Source organism: Vombatus ursinus, unplaced genomic scaffold (assembly GCF_900497805.2).
Source record: "Vombatus ursinus unplaced genomic scaffold, bare-nosed wombat genome assembly UNPS02014942.1, whole genome shotgun sequence".
NCBI lineage: Eukaryota > Metazoa > Chordata > Mammalia > Diprotodontia > Vombatidae > Vombatus > Vombatus ursinus.
In genome coordinates this window covers 23,780,058-23,798,415 of record NW_020954720.1, presented here as the reverse complement: position 1 = coordinate 23,798,415, position 18,358 = coordinate 23,780,058, and positions in this window count along the sequence as shown.

Below are 18,358 nucleotides of genomic sequence, written 5' to 3'. Positions count from 1 at the left end.
AGAAAGAAAGAAAGAAAGAAAGAAAGAAAGAAAGAAAGAAAGAAAGAGAGGAAGGAAGGAAGAAAGAAAGGAAGAAAGGAAGGAAGGAAGGAAGGAAAGAAAGAAGGAAGGAAGGAAGGAATGAAGGAAGGAAGGAAGGAAGAGAAGAAGGAAGGAAGCAGGAAAGGAGGAAGAAGGGAGGGAAGGAGGGAGGAAGGAAGGATCCCTTATTAATGTCAAGGTTCTTTACATTTTTTATTCACATTGAAAAGATATTATTTGCCTAGAGCTCTGGGACATTACAAAGTTCCCCCATTGAAGTCCACAGCTGTACAGGGATTGAGTTAACTCAAAATTAGTCAGTCTATACATATACACACATATATATATTTATATATACACACACACACATATATACATACATATACATACACATACACATATACATACATACATACAAATATATATATATATATATATACACATACATACACCCAGAATCATCATAATGTCTTTCACTTGATAAATATCATTTGAATTATAGTTATCAGGGGTTAGAGTACTCACAAGCATAAAATCATGAATCTTTCAACATTTCAAAGTAAATATGTAGTGTAATCCAATTGTACCTCAATAGGGCCAGTTGTACCCTTCAAAATAGGACATAGGTAGTCAAATATTTATATAAACCATTAATGTTTGAAATATGCAAGTTATAGGTCATCGAGGAGCACCACCACTTAGGCAAAGTAATGATGTCTATTGAATAAACAACAATCGAGCATGCTGGATCAGTCTTACTATCTTATTTGTACCCTGACAAATAAAATTAAATTGCATGTACAAATATATGGAAGGAAGAAAGCTTTGCTAGGAGATAAAATGCTGAAAAATTCTACAAGTACAAAATGAATTGAACTGGAGCAAAATAGGAAAACTTTAAAAAGGACCTTGGAGTAATAATGAATCTTCTTTAAAGCTGTCTAGACTGTTCAGAAAAGTACGGAGAAAGTCAACAGAATGCTTAGATGTATTGCCATAATAACAGATAATAATTTTCAATGATTCCTAATGAGATTCTACTATTTTCTAATAGTTGGAATTTTATACTTGATATCTTTACATTATTTATAGGTATAGCACTAAAGAAAAAGCAGAGGACAAGTCAATTTAGAAAGCTGAGGGATTGTATAAACACTCTATAAAAATATTTGGCATATTGAAAGTGTTTAAGATGTGATTAGGAGAATATAAAATTTTAAAGGAGAAGACATTGCTATTAGTGCATTCTTGGTCAGTGTAATATGGGTGATAAAGAAAGAATCCAAATGAACATTCAAGGAGTAAGGCAATTGTTTCAAACTAGAAACCCAAGAAGTGCCTCCCTCCCCGTCTCCCGGTGCTTACAGGTAGTATTTATGTGGAATAACCTATAAAACAAGTCTGCTGAGTCAAAAACAAAGTGGATATTACAAAAGCTATATCACTGTTAGGCCAGAGAGAACAAATTACCTTTGAAAAGAAAAGCCTTGACCAGCCAAATGGAATTTTTAACATTTCTTTTCCCCCTACCTTTTCTGCAATGGAAAAAGTCCTCTCTCTCTTGCTCTCTCTCTCTCACACATGCACACACACACACACACACAAACACACACACACGCACACATAAACTCCATGACTATCACAGTTTTATAAGTCCTTGTCTCATGCTGTACTGAATATAAAACCCACTTCCAGGCAGGGGAAGATTTTTAAAATAATTCTATTAACCTGATGTGACACAGCGCTATCTGGTTTCCAGAGGTGGTCTTTGATTTACCCAATACAATGATTCTATTGAGATGCAACCATCTGTTCATTATTTTTTTTTTACTAGAAAATTATTTAATAATTTCTGTCTACAGCATAAATTGTAAACTCATAAACTTCCAAGGAAGCTCTTTTTTAATTGTGGGAGATTTGAGAGCAGCAGTAAAAGAGAAGAAAGCCTGATAAATAGAACATCCTAGAGACTATTGGGCAGCTATGTGGCAGAGTGGATAGAACACTGGGCTTGGAATCAGCTAGATATCTTCTTTAGTTCAAATCTGGTCTCAGACTCTTACTAGTCATGTGACCCTGGGCAAGTCACTTAACCCTGTTTGCCTCAGTTCCTCATCTATAAAATAAACTGGAGAAGGAAATGGCATATAATTCCAGAACCTTTGCCAAGAAAACCCCAAATGTGGAGGGCAGCTAGGTGGCACAGAGGATAGAGCACCAGCCCTGGAGTCAGGAGGACCTGAGTTCAAATTCGACCTCAGACACGTAATATTTCCTAGCTGTGTGACTCTGGGCAAGTCACTTAACACCAAATGCCTCACCACAAAACAAAACAAAATCCTAAATGGGGTCACAAAGGGTCATACATAACTGAAAAATGATTCAACAATAACAACAGAGGCTATTGCAGATCTTAGTTATATAAAGCATATAGCTTAGTTAGAACAACTAGGTTCACACCCACACACATATAAAACCATATAAATATATGTATATCCACATGTATATACATATACATAAATATCCCAGATTCAGATAATAAAAAACTCATAGCATATGCAAAGGAAGCAGTTAGAAGGCTCAGTAGATAGAGTGCTAGGACTGGAGTCAGAAAGACCTGAGTTCAAATCTGACTCAGACACTTACTAGCTGTGTGACCCTGTGCAAGTCACTTTACCTCTGTTTGCCTTAATACACTGGAGAAGGAAATGGCAAATTATTCAAGTAGTTTTGCCAACAAAACCCAATGGATTTGATGGTTCACAGGGTCATGATCTCTGATATTCTGATATGATGGAACTCTGCATATGTTTGTACATCTATCTATCTACACACACACACACACACACACATGCATATATACTTATACAAATAACATGTAAATACATTGCATACACGTATTTAATTGTATCTTGAGTACATATCTTTTCTTGCCTGCCCAATATAACCCAAATATCTTTTAATATGTTTAAAACTTTTTCAAGAGCTCAATTATACAATTTTAAAGCAAAAGATAAAAATCTTGCCACCTGAAATAAGGAAGAATATAAAAGGCAAAAGGAAAGAAAATATTTTCTTTTTTTTTCACTTTTTTAAAGTAGCTTCAATCTGAACAGAAATGGAAAGCTTCCAAGGCAGAGGTATAGAAACACTACTCAAGACTGAAAAAGTTGCCCAGAATATAGCAAGATTATTTGAAGGGCAAAGGAATAGTCCAGTGTTATATTAAGTAGAGAGATCAGAGAGGAGGGGAGACTGAACATCTGTGCAGCAGGTTGCAGAAAACTCACAGAGGGTTTTTAGAACAATGAGGGCAATTTTGAACTAGATATTGAAATGCATAAGGAACTGAGTTTACAGAGGCATTTGTAAATAGATTGAATTCCAATTTCTTTGTATTCATGAACTTAGGCCAATATCATTATGTGTTCAAACGAGCAGTGAGTTAGGTCAATAATTGCAAAGAAATTAAAATATAACATCTCTAGCATTCAGACTTTATGAATGCCCCACAGGTTTTTTATAACATGATGTATATTTGCATTTGTTTATATTCTAACTGTTCAAAAAAAAAGAATTGAAAAGAATTGCTAGGAGATTCACCTGCGGTTTCTAACTTATTATCCTTGAAATGATAAATATTTTCCATTTATAATTTTTTTTAGAAAACACAAGCACACAAACATTGTTTAATTGCCTTTCATTCATCTACCAGTTCAAATCCAATGACAATTTCTGACTAGTCTAAACTAGCATGAGTTTCAAATTTCTTATATTTCTCTTGTTTCTGACCAGAACTTATTTACTTTGTTCTTTCACTTTGATATTAAACAGTATTGTAGAAAGGATACTTCATGTACAAAGTGTTTTTTAATCAAATATTTCCTGTAAAACTTCTTATTGAATGACACTTGGAGAATGGGTCTCTAGGTAGTCACTGAACTAATCATTTCATTTAACATATCTTTTTCAACAGTTTACAAACAATAACAATTGTTTTCTCAACATTTCCATGATTTGGCCGTGTGACAGATAAAATTAAGAAACTAATTAAAATTTCTCTCAACAGTGGATAATGTATTTTAGGCCAACATCTCCACTTTAACATGTTTAGCAAATATAATGAATAATTTACAAAATGTATCATAAAATAAAGGAAGAAGCTTGATTTTTCAAAAGAATCATAATTTCAGAGACAATATATCTTATAAAGCCTAACAAAAAGATTTGATGAACCAGACTTATCACCATAAAACATATATAGAGAAAGGATCCAGAAATCACCTTTCTGTGAATTCCCATGAATACAACACTTCATAGCATATAAAGGGTACTTAATAAATGCTTTTTGCCTTGACTTGGAAATACTGCCATCATTTGTAGTAACTTCCTGACAAATAAATTCTTTGTCCTTGTTATCAGTTCTTAGAAGGCAAGAGTTGCATTCTCATATTAATTGTAAGAACAATTGCATAGACACAACCACAATTAAATATTGTAGTTATTCATTCGAAACATGTATTCAATGCCTACTTTTTTCAAAGACAAATGCTACCAAGCAGTGAGCAACAATTTGATGGGGAAACTTCCATGGATCATAAAGCCTGGTATTATTTGATGGCTAAAAACTAGATTGATGTGACTATGGTCAAAACATGATATATGTTGTCTCCCAAAGCATTATCACCATCACCATCAACAACAACAACAAAAACCACAATAACAACCACAATGTGCATTCATTAAATGCTTACTTTGGAGAGAGGATTCTGGGAAGATGGTGGAGTAGGTCAGAAAATTTCAAGCTCTCCATTTTCTCTCATAAATGAGATAAAATAGTGTCTCAGGGAGAACATAGAGTGGTAAAAATAAATCAGAGTAGGGGTAGAACAGTGGTCCTCCTGAGACAGAGAAGAGCTGAAAAAAAAAATACCTCAGGATATTTTGGTCCCTATGAAGAGTAAACAACTCCAAGCCAGGTCTGTTTAAATAATAAGTGGCAAGGCTTGGGCTTAGCAGAGTTGGGATGCTGCCTCAGCCCCAGCCCCTGGAACATTTATCCCCAGGATAATGAGAGGATTGGGCATCTGAACTGCGGGAAAATTGAGGGAACACCTGCTGACAAGGAATGGCAGAACTAGCTGTGCTGCAGAGGTGTGGCCTGGGGCAAGAAGGAATCAACACCTACCCTGTGAGGGCAGAAGCAGTGGGGCAGGGACACTGCTGTCTGTGAGCACTTACAGGAGGCTGGAAGTCTTAGTTTCAATTCAAGGCCAGAGGGGAGAGCTGAAAGATGATCTGAGGCCAGAGTTATTACCACGATATTCCAGAACTAGAGGTGATTACAAAAATTGAGCTGCTACAAATAAAAAAAATATAAATAAACAGCAAAGGAGAAAAAGTCCAACCATAGAGAATTACTATGGGAATAGAGAAGACTGAGGTTCATCTTTTGAGAAGGATACTGAGGCAAAGAAACCCTCTCCTACCCCCAAAGAGTTAAGTCAAATGGTCACCTGCCCCAAAAGAATTCATAGAAGAACTTAAAAAGTTACTTTAAAAATCAAATGAGAGATTGAGGGAAAAAAAATAAGCCAAGAAAAAGGAGAAGATTATGAAGAGAAAGTCAACTAATTAGTGAAGGGCATCCTAAAGATCAAAAAAAAAAGGAGAGAGTGTGAAACATCTCATAAGAAAAACAAGTGATCTGGAGAACAGACCAAGAAGAGAAAATATAAGTCCAATTGGACTATTTGAAACCTATAATAACAAGAATCTTTATATAATAATGCAAGAAATAATTAAAGAAAATTGTCTTGAATCATTAGAACAAAAAGAGAAAGTAGAAATAGAAAAAAAAATCCACCAATCACTACCTGAAAGAGATCCTTCTGGAAAAATCCACAGGAATATTATAGTCAAATTTAAAACCCCCAGCTCAAAGATAAAATATCACAATCAACAAGAAAAAAACAATTTACATATGGCAGTGCCACAACTAGAATCACACAAGACCTAGCAGCAGTGACAATAAAAGACTACAAGTCTTGGAACACTATATATCAAAGAACAAAAGACCTGGGGTTTCACACAAAAATAGCATACCCAGCAAAGCTAAGCATAACACTGAATGAAGAAAAATGGACATTTAATGAATTGTCAGACTTTCAGGATTTTGTTTTAACAAAAACTTAATAAAAGATTTGATATAAAAGAACAAAGAGAAATATAGCATACATACCAAAGATTAATTACAAGGGACTCAATAAGAACAGACTGTTTAACTTTTATGTATGTAAAATGAAAATGTAAAAAAATATGTAAAATTATAATTAATAATTGGATAGTTCATGAGAAAGATTGGGGTTGACCTGAGTATGATATGATTTTAAAAAATAAAACTTTTTAGGAACATCTAAAAAGAGTAATTATTTTATACAAATGAGGTACAAGAGGAAGAACTGATATAGAGGAATTAGATGGGGGAGGAGGGCTGGCAGTTCTGGAAACCTACTTTCAGTGGGAATGGTTTCAAGAGGGAAAATATACATATGTGTGTGTGTATGTGTGTGTGTGTGTGTACATATTTAAAACAATACAGAAGTGTTCTAAATTCTGTAAGAAATAAAACACTAAGGGGATAGGGAGGGGAGAGAGGATAAAAGAGGGAGCTGTAGAGGGGAGGGTGAGGGAACAGGTTAAAGGGGGTATAGGAGAATAAATTTAAAAAGTATGAAAGGGTGTTTACATTAATGGGAATGGGAGGACAAGGGAGGGATCCTTGGAGGAGGGGTAGGTTAAGTAATAGGAGAGCAAGGTGACTGGTAGAAGAAAAGTACAGGAGTCAGGAGGGAGGGGAAATAAGAGATATGCACAAACCTAAAATAAAGATCAGTAGTAGAATTTGTGAAGGAAAAAGGAGCAGAAAGTGATAATCATGATTTTGTACAAAGTTAAGACTAAAATAGATTTAATCAAAAGAGAAAAATAGTGAAACTACAATATGTGTCAGTCATATTTATCAACATTGTTTTGGACTATTTAAAACAATTAGATAGTATAAAGTGGTAATATTACTATATAAAGTAGGAAATGACAAGTTGGTGGACTTGGAAAAATATGGAAAAACTTGGACTTAAGAAGTAAGAGGTTATCTATCCTCAGAGAAACAGAGGACAAATAAGCATAGTGTGGTCTTACATAGATGCATATGAATGTATATGTCTATATATGACCAGTATTATTGACATCTAAGTGTATGTTATGGGTAAGTGTATGTATGTATGGGTATATGTGTGTATATGTCTATATATGTATGTATGTTGATATATATGCGTAGGGGTGTGTGTGTGTGTGTGTGTGTGTGTGTGTGTAGATGCTTAATTGAAGGTTTCTGGAGGAAAGGGAAAAAAGTAAAAAGTACACAGCAGAGGACAAAAGAAAATGTACAAGAAAGCAAAGAAAAGAAGGACAGCTTTCAACACAATGTATCTTATTTATTATATGGGCTTTCTCGAAATGGAAATTTATTGCTGTATATTTTGATTTGTCTCTCACATTCTGTTGTACACATGGCAATGCTTTTTTTTCTTTCCTTATTTTGTGTTATTTTAGTTTTAGTATTTGTCTTTTTTTCTTTTCTTTTTTCACATTTAAGTTTAAAATTTAAAAAATACAAATTAAAAAAAATTTAAAAATACAAATTAAAAAAAAAATGCTTACTATGTGCCAGTTCCTGGTGACTTCATGACCATGAAGCCTCCTCCCTTTCTTTGGATTACTTTCCTCACATTTTCTTTTTCCTATTGTATACCTTCTTTTCCATCCTAGGGAGTATGTCTTCTCAACCTTCTTCATTCCAAGTTACAGCCTTAAATGAGAAATGACATAGCCCCATAAATTCCAGCTCTGGAATTATCAGCCCAAGGTTGGATCTCAGATGAGAATGGATTTCAGATGGTCACAGTAGTTCAGAGAAACTTCTAATTACCAAGGTATGGAGAGATTGTTACCTACTTCATTTGAGGAAGTAAGCTCCCATACACTCAGATATTTGAAATATTTGTAAATGACTCTTCTAGCATTTCAATCAGCTTGAACTTATTAAATGCCTACTATGTGTTAGATATCATTCTAAGTGCTGTAATAAAAAGAAAGTCAAAAGAGTGTCCCTTCTATTAAGGAGCTCACAATCTAATGGAGGAGACAACATGCCAACAACTCTACATAAACAGAATAACCAGTTAGTGGACAACTTTTTGTTTCTGATCCTGAATTTAGGCTGTAGAACATTATCTTTTTTTTTTGTTTTGTTTTTTGGTGAGGCAATCAGGGTTAAGTGACTTGCTCAGGATCACACAGCTAGTAAGTGTTATGTGTTTATGTGTCTCAGGCTGGATTTGAATTCAAGTTCTCCTGATTTCAGGGCCATCCTCTACTAAGTTGCAGAGCAGTTGTTGAAATGGATTGTTAGATGGGGATTACTCTCTTGTAATTCTCAACACCAATGACATCACACATCCGAACCTAAAGTAAAAACAAACAAAATTCAATACAAAAATTAAATCATTTTTGCAGTTTTCCCATATTTTTCAAGTTACTGAACAGTCTTCTCCACAAAAGAAACAATTTCTTCAAAGCAATATTCCCAAGTACATTATAGGTCCCATATTCACCATCATTAAAGCCTTTATTAAACACAGACTTTCATGTGCTACTGTCAGGTAATGTTTAGAATCACTTAAAGAGATATGGCCACTGTTCTACTTTCAGTTATTACATTGAAGGCCAATTATGAAATATCTTGCTCTACCACTAACTCCATTATAATTTGTGTTAAATAACATCCTCCATATCTATTGTACCCAGCACAATTGTCTCACTAAAAATGTCTATAACCGTAGTTTAATCAATTCACTGATTATTAACTTTTAAGGGTGCTCTATTCATTCTGACAGCAAATTTAGTAATATGTCTAGACAATATGAATCAACCTTTGCAAGGGAGTGGCAGGGGGGTAGAGAACTATTTTAAAAATACTACATTTAAGACCAGCTAGGTGGTGTAGTGAATAGAGCTCTGGCCTTGGAGTAAGGAGGACCTGAATTCAAATCCAGACTCAGACACTTCACACTTACTAGCTGTGTGACTCCAGGCAAGTCACAACCTCAATTGCCTCATGAAAAAGCAAAAAAAAAAAATACTACATTTAATCATAAGGAAATCTCTTAAAAAATTTAAGTTTGTGTTTTGTTTGTTTGTTTGTTTGTTTGTTTGTTTTTTCCCTATCTTGGCATTCTCACTGCTTCTCATATTTTGGATGACACTATTTATTTGTAGGTCACAAGTATAACATATTTAATGGTGAGCTACCAATTTGCTGATAAGTGATAATTAATGTAATTTTCTAGCTCATATTCTTTCTTGAGAGGTGATGGAGGGAGCCAAGATGGTGGAGAGAAGCCAGGAAGTTACCTGAGTTCTCCTTAGATTTCCTTGTTAAATCAAGCCTCTAAATGGATAATGGAGTGACAGAACATACAAAAAAAACAGAGTAAAACAATTTTCCAGCTTAAGATAATTCAGAAGGACATCAGGAAAGATTTGTCTCATTTGAGTAAAAACAGAGCGCAGCCAAGTATAGATAGAGAATGTAAAAACCAGCAAGAGTCTCTTAGCCACAGCACAGAGCAGCAACCAAGGCCCCTCAATCCTGGCTAAGCAAGCTAATGGCACAACAGGCCAGCTGTGAGCCCTCCAGCCCCAACACAGCAGAAAAACTGCCAGCCTGTGAACTCCTAGCACAACAGGTGTGACTAGGCTGTACCACCCCAGTACAATAGGCAAGTCATCAGCATCCAAAGCCCCTATGCAGAAAGCTAGTGACCAGGTCACAGGACCCCAGCAAAGAAGTTTGGGGTAGTGCCTCCTGTTCCCTAGGAGCAAAACTCAACTCTAAAAGTCATGAAATAGGCTAAAAGTTAAGTAAAAAATAGAAAAGATTTATGACCATAGAAAGCCACTATGATGACAGGGAGGTTGAGAACACAAACTCAGAAGAGGACAGCAATGTCAAAATGCCTGCATGTGAAGCCTCAAAGGGGAATATGAATTGATCTCAAGCCCAAAAAAAACATTCTTGAAAGAGCTCAAAAAAGATTTTAAAAATCAAATAAGACAGGTAGAAGAAAAACTGGAAAAAGAAATGAGAGTTATGCAAGAGAGAATCAATAGCTTGGAAATGAAAGAAGAAAAGTTGACTGAAGAAAAAATTCCTTAAAAATACAACTGGTCAAATGGGGGAAAATGCACTGGAGAAAACAACTCCCTAAAAAGTAGAATTGGCCAAATGGAAAAGGAGGTACAAAAGCTAAGTTAAGAAAATAATTCCTTAAAAATTGGAATTGGACAAGTGAAAGCAGCTAAGTGGTGCAGTGAATAGAGTGAGGCTCTTGGAGTCTGAAAGATTTATCTTACTGAGTTCATATCTGGCCTGAGACACTGACTAGCTAAGTGACCCTGGGCAAGTCACTTAGCCCTGTTCACCTCAGTTCCTCATCAGTAAAATTAGTTGGAGAAGGAAATGGGAAACCACTCTAGTATCTTTGCAAAGCCAACCATAAATGGGATCACAAAGAGTTGGACGTGACTGAAAAATGAATGAACAATTAATGGGTAAAGCAGACTTGATTAACTTTTTAGAAGGGTTATTTATTCAGATAGTTTATTTATTTATTTATTCAGATAGTAAGAATAATGAGTACAAAGCATGTCCCTCCAAACTTTCCTGTATATATGGAGTCTAGGGGAAAATGGACTCAACATTATAGAACATATATGACAATGGGTTTACTCATAACTCCTTGATTTCTTTCTTTTTTTTTCTGATGTCTTTAAGACATTCCTATTATGTATGATGTAGCTTCTCTTCAAGGCTCTTTCTAAAGCTCAGTATTGGTTTTTCCTTTCCTTGTTTCACAATGTAAACACTGTCATCAGCTGCTCTGAGGATTTTTTTAGGTATTGATATGAGGAAGGAGATTCCAAATCCTACCAACCTCTGAGGTCCATGTATTCAAAGGTGAATGAGGAGGAGACAAAGGCTGAAAGGGTTCTAAGTGAAGGGTGGATATCAGGGGAAGAAACTTGGGGCATGGAGACTAGACACACATCTACCAAAATAGTTTAGGTCAGAGAAAATGACAATCTATTCTAGGTGAGTGGCTGTGTTCTTTTTTTGAAAAAAGGCACTATTACGAGAGAGGTCATGAGGTTATGACTAAATTTGATTGTACTTACATGGTAATTCCAAGCAAGGAGTTCAAAAAATACAAACAAACACCAAGTTTATGAATCTGAGACATTGAACTCAAAATCTGAGATCTCATCATTTTTTTAATCAAGTAAAATGTTTTTGTTGCTGTAATGATTTTTTAAGAAGTAATAACTTTAGCTATCCTGAATTATTCTGTTTTGATTATCCATTCATTTCAACTTCATGTAGTAATGAAGAATAACCAGTAAATGATTATAAAAGTCAGGCTCACAAATTAAACTTAAGTGACAAACAAATGAACAAATGCATTTATTTTCTCCTGATCTTTTCTTATAGTCATACAGGTAATAATCTGGTGGGAAAGTTGAGAGACATACATAATTAACTAATAAATGAAACAATATATAATTAGTCATTTAAATTATAGAAAATAAGCACTCCAGGAGTGTAGAGAAGAGAGGCATCCCTTCCCTAAAGAGTGAACATGGAAGACATAATGAAGGACACTTGAAGGGTAAAAAAGATTTTGTTAGATTGATGAATAAGGAGAGTACTTCAGGAATAATAGCCTAGTCAAAAAGAAAAGCAGATAGAAAAGTAAATCACAGCAGAGCCAAGACAGCGGAGTAAAAGCAGTGATATGCTTGAGCTCTCCCCCAAACCCCTCCAAATACCTATAAAAAATGGCTCTGAACAAATTCTAACACAGCAGAACACACAAAAAGACTTTGCCGGTCCAAACCACGCACTCTCTTACAGCCAACTCAGCCAACCAGAGTCATACTCACAAATCATCGGTGGCCACCTTGGTTTACCAGAAACGAGCTGATCGGGGGGGTGCAAAAACCTGAACTTTATTCAATAATCATCACAGCAAGGCCAGGCAGGAAGGCACACACGCGCAAGCAGGAGCAAAAGCCGACTCCCCCCCCCCCCCCCGCAGCTCTTTTTAGTACCTTCTTCGTCCCTCCTCCTCAGCCCGCCCATAGTGACTCGTCGAGGATCAAATATCAAAAAGGGATGTCCAGCGCTAGTGTCCAGACAAAGGGAGCATACGTGACACAGGAAGTGGGTCCCAGAGATTTGGAAGGAGGAGTGAGGGATCAGTGCATAGACAAAGGAGAATATACGTGACGCAGGAAGTCGGGTCCAGATACTGGGGGGAGGTGTCTGGGGTCAGTGCTACACCTAGGGAGCATATGTGACTCAGGAAGTCAGGTTTGGTCACAGGAAGGAGGCGTCTGGGGTCAGCGTAGTACCTAAAGAAGGAGGCTAGACAGAGAGACCTCGTTCTCTGCCGTCTCCCTCCCAAGCGGCACTGTCCTTGCCTCAGGATCGCGCGCTCTGGCCACTTCCCTGTACCCCGCTTCCTCCCCAGCCTGTCACAGCTCCATCCAGCACCGCTCCAGTCTTGGGAGCGTGAGCTCCGGTTACCTTTCCGAACCCAGATCTCATCCCAGTACGCCACAACTCCTCCCAGCACCGCCTCTGCCTCAGGAGCAAGAGCTCCGGTTACTTTCTGGTACCCAGTTCCCGTCCCATGTTGGCACAACCTCCACCTGGCATCAGCTGACATCAGACAGTCCCTCACAAAGACTGAGTAAAACAAATTTCCAGACCAAGATAACCTGGATGATTGATCATAAAGGTATATCATGCCTGGTTGGGAGAGAAACACAGGTCAGTATGGGCGTGCAGGCAAAACAGGCCTCAGTGAACCTGGAGCAGGCCTCAGAGGACTGAATCACACACAGGCAGCTGTGGCAGTTTTCAGAACTCTCAAACCATGAATGCCAAAGATAACTTAGATGGTCAGTGGGAAAAAATCTGTTTCTGCCCTGAGAAGTGCAGGGTCCCAGCCCCATTCCCCAAGCTCAGCCCTGTGGTGGTGGCTGCCTCCTGAGCTTCCAAGCCCACAGACTGAGGTGGAATTGAGTGATTGATCAGAGGGGGATTGCAGGGATCTCTATGATGGTGCTGGATTCTCTTGCTTTGCCCATGCTTGAATCTGGGTCACAGTTCTGGGTGGCTATGCTGGAGTGAGGAGGAGTGCTGTAATGGTGGACATTGTAGTGGCTGTGGAGAGGAAACCCTTCTCACAGTTCCAAAATAGAAAAGAGTGCTTGTGGTCACTCATAGACCAGAGCACAGGCCAGGAAAGGAGTAAACACCTCGCCCTTGATCATAGTACTTTGGAAAAACTCAAAATTTGCAGGTCCCTAGAACTGTCTCTGAAAACAGCTGCACAAAACCCCCCAAAACTTGGGACAATACATTCTCCACACTGCAAGCAAACCCCTACTTTAACAAAGACTTTATAACTGAAGTAATTGGCTGGGATCATGAACAAGCAGCACAAAAAGAGTCAGACTATATTATCTTACTTTGGTGACAAAGAGGATCAAAACATACAACCAGAAGAAGACAATGAAGCCAAAGCTCCTACATCCAAAGCCTCCAAGAAAAATATGAATTGATCCCAGGCCATGGAAGAGCTCAAAAAGGATTTTGAGAAGCAAGTAAGAGAAGGAGAGAAAAAACTGAGAGTGATGCTAAAGGAGACCCCAAAAATTACTGAAGAAAATAACACCTTAAAAAATAACCCAACCCAAATGGCAAAAGAGGTCCAAAAAGCCAATGAGGAGAAGAATGCCCTAAAAAGCAAAATTGGCTAAATGGAAAAGGAAGTCCAAAAGCTTACTGAAGAAAATGCTTACTTAAAAATTAGAATGGAGCAATTGGAAGCTAGAGACAATTTGAGAAATCAAGGCACTGTAAAACTAATCCAAAAGAATGAAAAAAATAGAAGAAAATGTGAAATATATCATTGGAAAAACAACTGACCTGGAAAATAGATCAAGGAGAGAGAACTTAAAAATTATTGGACTATCTGAAAGCCATGGTCACAAAAAGAGCCTAGACATCATCTTTCAAGAAATGATCAAGGAAAACTGCCCTGATATTTTAGAACCAGAGGGCAAAATAGAAATTGAAAGAATCCACTGATCACCTCCTGAAAGAGATCCCCAAAAGAAAACTCCTAGGAATATTGTAGACAAATTCCAGAATTCCCAGGTCAAGGAGAAGATATTGCAGGCAGCCAGAAAGAAACAATTCAAGTATTGTGGAAACACAATCAGAATAACACAAGATTTTGCAGCTTCTACATTAAGGGTCTGGAGGGCATTGAGTATGATATTCCAGAGGGCAAAGGAAATAGGATTACAACCTAGAATCACCTACCCAGCAAAACTGAGTATAATCCTTCAGGGTAAAAAATGGTTATTCAATGAAATAGAAGATTTTCAAGCATTCCTGTGGAAAAGACCAGAGCTGAATAGAAAATTTGACCTTCAAATACAAGACTCAAGTGAAACATGGAAGAGGTAAACAGGAAAGAGAAATCATAAGAGACTTATTGGGGTTGAGCTGTTTATATTCCTGCAGGGAAGGATGATATTTGAAACTCATAAGTCCTTTGTCAGTATTGGGGTAGTGGGAGGGAAAAAATTATATGTTTGTATAGACAGATAGATAGAGGACACAGGGTGAATTGAGGATGAAGGGATATCTGGAAAATAGAGTTAAGGAGTGGGAAAAGATTATACTGGGAGACAGAGAAAGGGAGAAGTGGAATGGGGTAAAATATCTCACATGAAACACACAAGAAGGGACTTTTACATTGGAGGGGAGATGGGGGAAGGTGAGAGGGAATGAGTGAATATTATTCTCATGGGATTTGGCTTAAGGAGGGAATAACATACACAATGGGGTATGGAAATCTATTTTACTCTGCAGGAAGGTGGGGGAGGAAGGGGACAAGAGAGCAGGGGGTTGATAGAGTTGAAGGCAGATTGAGGGAGGGGATAATCAGAAGCAAACACTTCCGAGGAGGGACAGGGTCAAAACAGAGAATAAAATAAATGGGGGATAGGATGGGAAGAAGGGAAATATACTTAGTTTTTCACAACAGGACTGCTATGGAAGTGTTTTGCATGACTACACATCTATAACCTGTATCGAGATGTTTGCCTTTTCAGTGGGGGTGGGTGGGGAAGGAGTGAGGGAGAAAATTTGTAACCCAAAGTTTTAAAAACACTTGTTAAAAATAAAATAAATTAAAAAAAATAAAAAGCTGACCTCTAGGTCATATTTACTTTTGCTATAGGTATGTTTGCATGTATGTATACATATATCTCTATGTACATATGTTTATGTATATATGTGTTGTTTGTGTGCAAAATTCTGTGAAATACTAAGGAAATGTGTTGAAATCATTCTACAATTGTTGCCAATGGAAAAGAGATTATTTTACAGATCAAAATTTCATTTTTCATCACTTTCTTTTCTTTCTTTCAGTTTCATATATACTTCAGACATGGTATTTGAATATCTGAGCCTGAATTAATGACATTTGTAGATTTATTTGATTTCTTTTTCATCTTTGTGTGAAGTTGTTGTTACTTTGAAGCTATTGTTAATTACATCTTCCTTTGCAGTTTCTTCCAAGTTAAGTTGTAATATTTTCCTCTTAATAACACGTCTCTCCATTTACCAAAGAAGTACAATTTATTGACCAAAGCAATTTCTAGACTCTTTTCCCTCCTCCTTGGAACAACTATTTAACATTAGTTAAACTTGTGTGATTGATAGTCAATGAATTTTCTTTAGCTCATTATCCATATTTTAGTGAAAAGAACTTTTAAAATACATCAGATCAGAACCATTTATCCATACATAGTTTCTTCTTTTCATTTCTTTTTGCTATTGTGTGGCATTTAATGAATTATATTTTGTCTTTTTTTCTTACAAAAAATTGGAAAAAGAAAACAGATTATGAGATGATTATTTAGATATATATGTATATGTATATACATACACACATTCATACATATATACATTATATATATCTCCCACTGTCCATTGAAAAGATTAAAAAAGATAAAAGCAATGACTTGCTTGAGCTCTCCCCCAAACCCCTCCAAATATCTGTAAAAAATGACTCTAAACAAATTCTAAATCAGTAGAACCCACAAAAAGTCAGAGTGAAACAAATTTTCAGCTCAAGACAACCTGGATGGTTGATTAGAAAGGTCTATCATGCTGCAAGGGGAGAGGAAAACAGCTCAGCATGGGTACGCAGGCAAAACAGGCCTTAGTGAAGCTGTAACAGGCCTCAGAGGACTGAATCACAGACAGCTGTGGCAGTTCCCAGACTTCTCAACCCAGGAATGCCAAAGACAACTTAGAAGGTCAGTAGGAAAAGTCTATGACTGCGGTGAGACAGAAGGTAGATCCCAGCCCCAGTCCCCACTTGTGGACCTGAGGGAGTGCCTATTTCTGTAGCTCTCAGCCCACAGACTGAGGGGGAATCCAGTGGTTGATCAGAGGGGGATTGCAAGGTTCTCTTTGCTGGTGCAGGATTCTCTTGCTTTGCCCATGCTTGGATCTGGGTCACAGTTCCCGGTAGCAGTCCTCGGGTGAGGAGAAGTGCTAGCATGGTGGAGCTTGTAGTGGTGATGGAGAGAAAATCCTCCTCACAGTTCCAAGGCAGAAAAGAGTTGATTATGGTCACTCATAGACCAGGGCACAGGCCAAGAAAGGAGTAAACACTTCAACCTTGATCATAGCACCTTGGAGGAATTGAAAATTTACAGGTCCTTAGAAGTATCTCTGAAAACAACTGCACAAAACCCCCAAAGCTTGGAACAGTACATTCTTTACTGGAAGCAGACACCTACCTTAACAAAGAGTTTATAACTCAACTAATTGGCTGGGATCATGAGCAAACCTTGCAAAAAAAGTCAGACCATAGAATCTTACTTTGGTCACAAAGAAGATCAAAACATACAACCAGAAGAAGACAACAAAGTCAAAGCTCCTATATCCAAAATCTCCAAGAAAAATATGAATTGGTCGCAGGCCATGGAAGAGCTCAAAAAGATTTTGAGAAACTAGTAAGAGAATTAGAGGAAAAACTGGGAAGAGAAATGAGAGTGATGCAAGAAAATAATGAAAAACAAGCCAACAACTTGCTAAAGGAGACCTCAAAAAAATACTGAAGAAAATTACACTTTAAAAAATAGCCCAACCCAAATGGCAAAAGAGGTTCAAAAAGCCAATGAGGGGAAGAATTCCTTAAATGCAGAATTGGCCAGATGGAAAAGGAAGTTCAAAAGTTCACTGAAGATAACATTTCCTTAAAAATTAGAATGGAGCAATTAGAAACAAGTGACTTTATGAGAAATCAAGACATTCCAAAACAAAACCAAAAGAATGAAAAAATAGAAAACAATGTGAAATATCTCATTGGAAAAATAACAGACCTGGAAAATAGATCCAGGAGAAATAACTTAAAAATTATTAATTTTATTATCATGAAAACCATGATTAAAAAAAAAAGAGCCTAAACATTATCTTCCAAGAAATTATCAAGGAAAATTGTTCTGATATTTTAGAACCAGAGGGCATAGTAGAAATTGAAAGAATCCACCAATCACCTCTTAAAGAGATCCCCCCAAAATACTCCTAGGAATATTGTAGCCTAATTCCAGAGTTCTTAGGTCAAGGAGAAAATATTGCAAGCAGCCAGAAAGAAAAAAAATTAAAGTATTGTGGAAACACAATCAGGATAACACAAGATTTAATGGCTTCTACATTAAGTGACCACAGGGCTTGGAATATAATATTCCAGAGTGCAAAGGAGATAGGATTACAACCAAGAATCACCTACCCAGCAAAAGTGAGTATAATCCTTCAGGGGAAAAATGGACATTCAGTTAAATAGAGGACTTTAAAGAATTCTTGATGAAAAGATTAGAGTTGAATAGAAAATTTGACTTTAAAATAAAAGACTCAAGAGAAACATGAAGAGGTAAACAGGAAAGAAAAATCATAAGGGAATTATTAAGGTTGAATTGTTTACATTCCTGCATGGAAAGATATTAGTAAGTCATGAGACCTTTGTCAGTATTAGAGTAGTTGGAGGGAAAAATTTATATGTATGTGTATGTGTATAGATAGATAGATAGATAGATAGATAGATAGATAGATAGATAGATA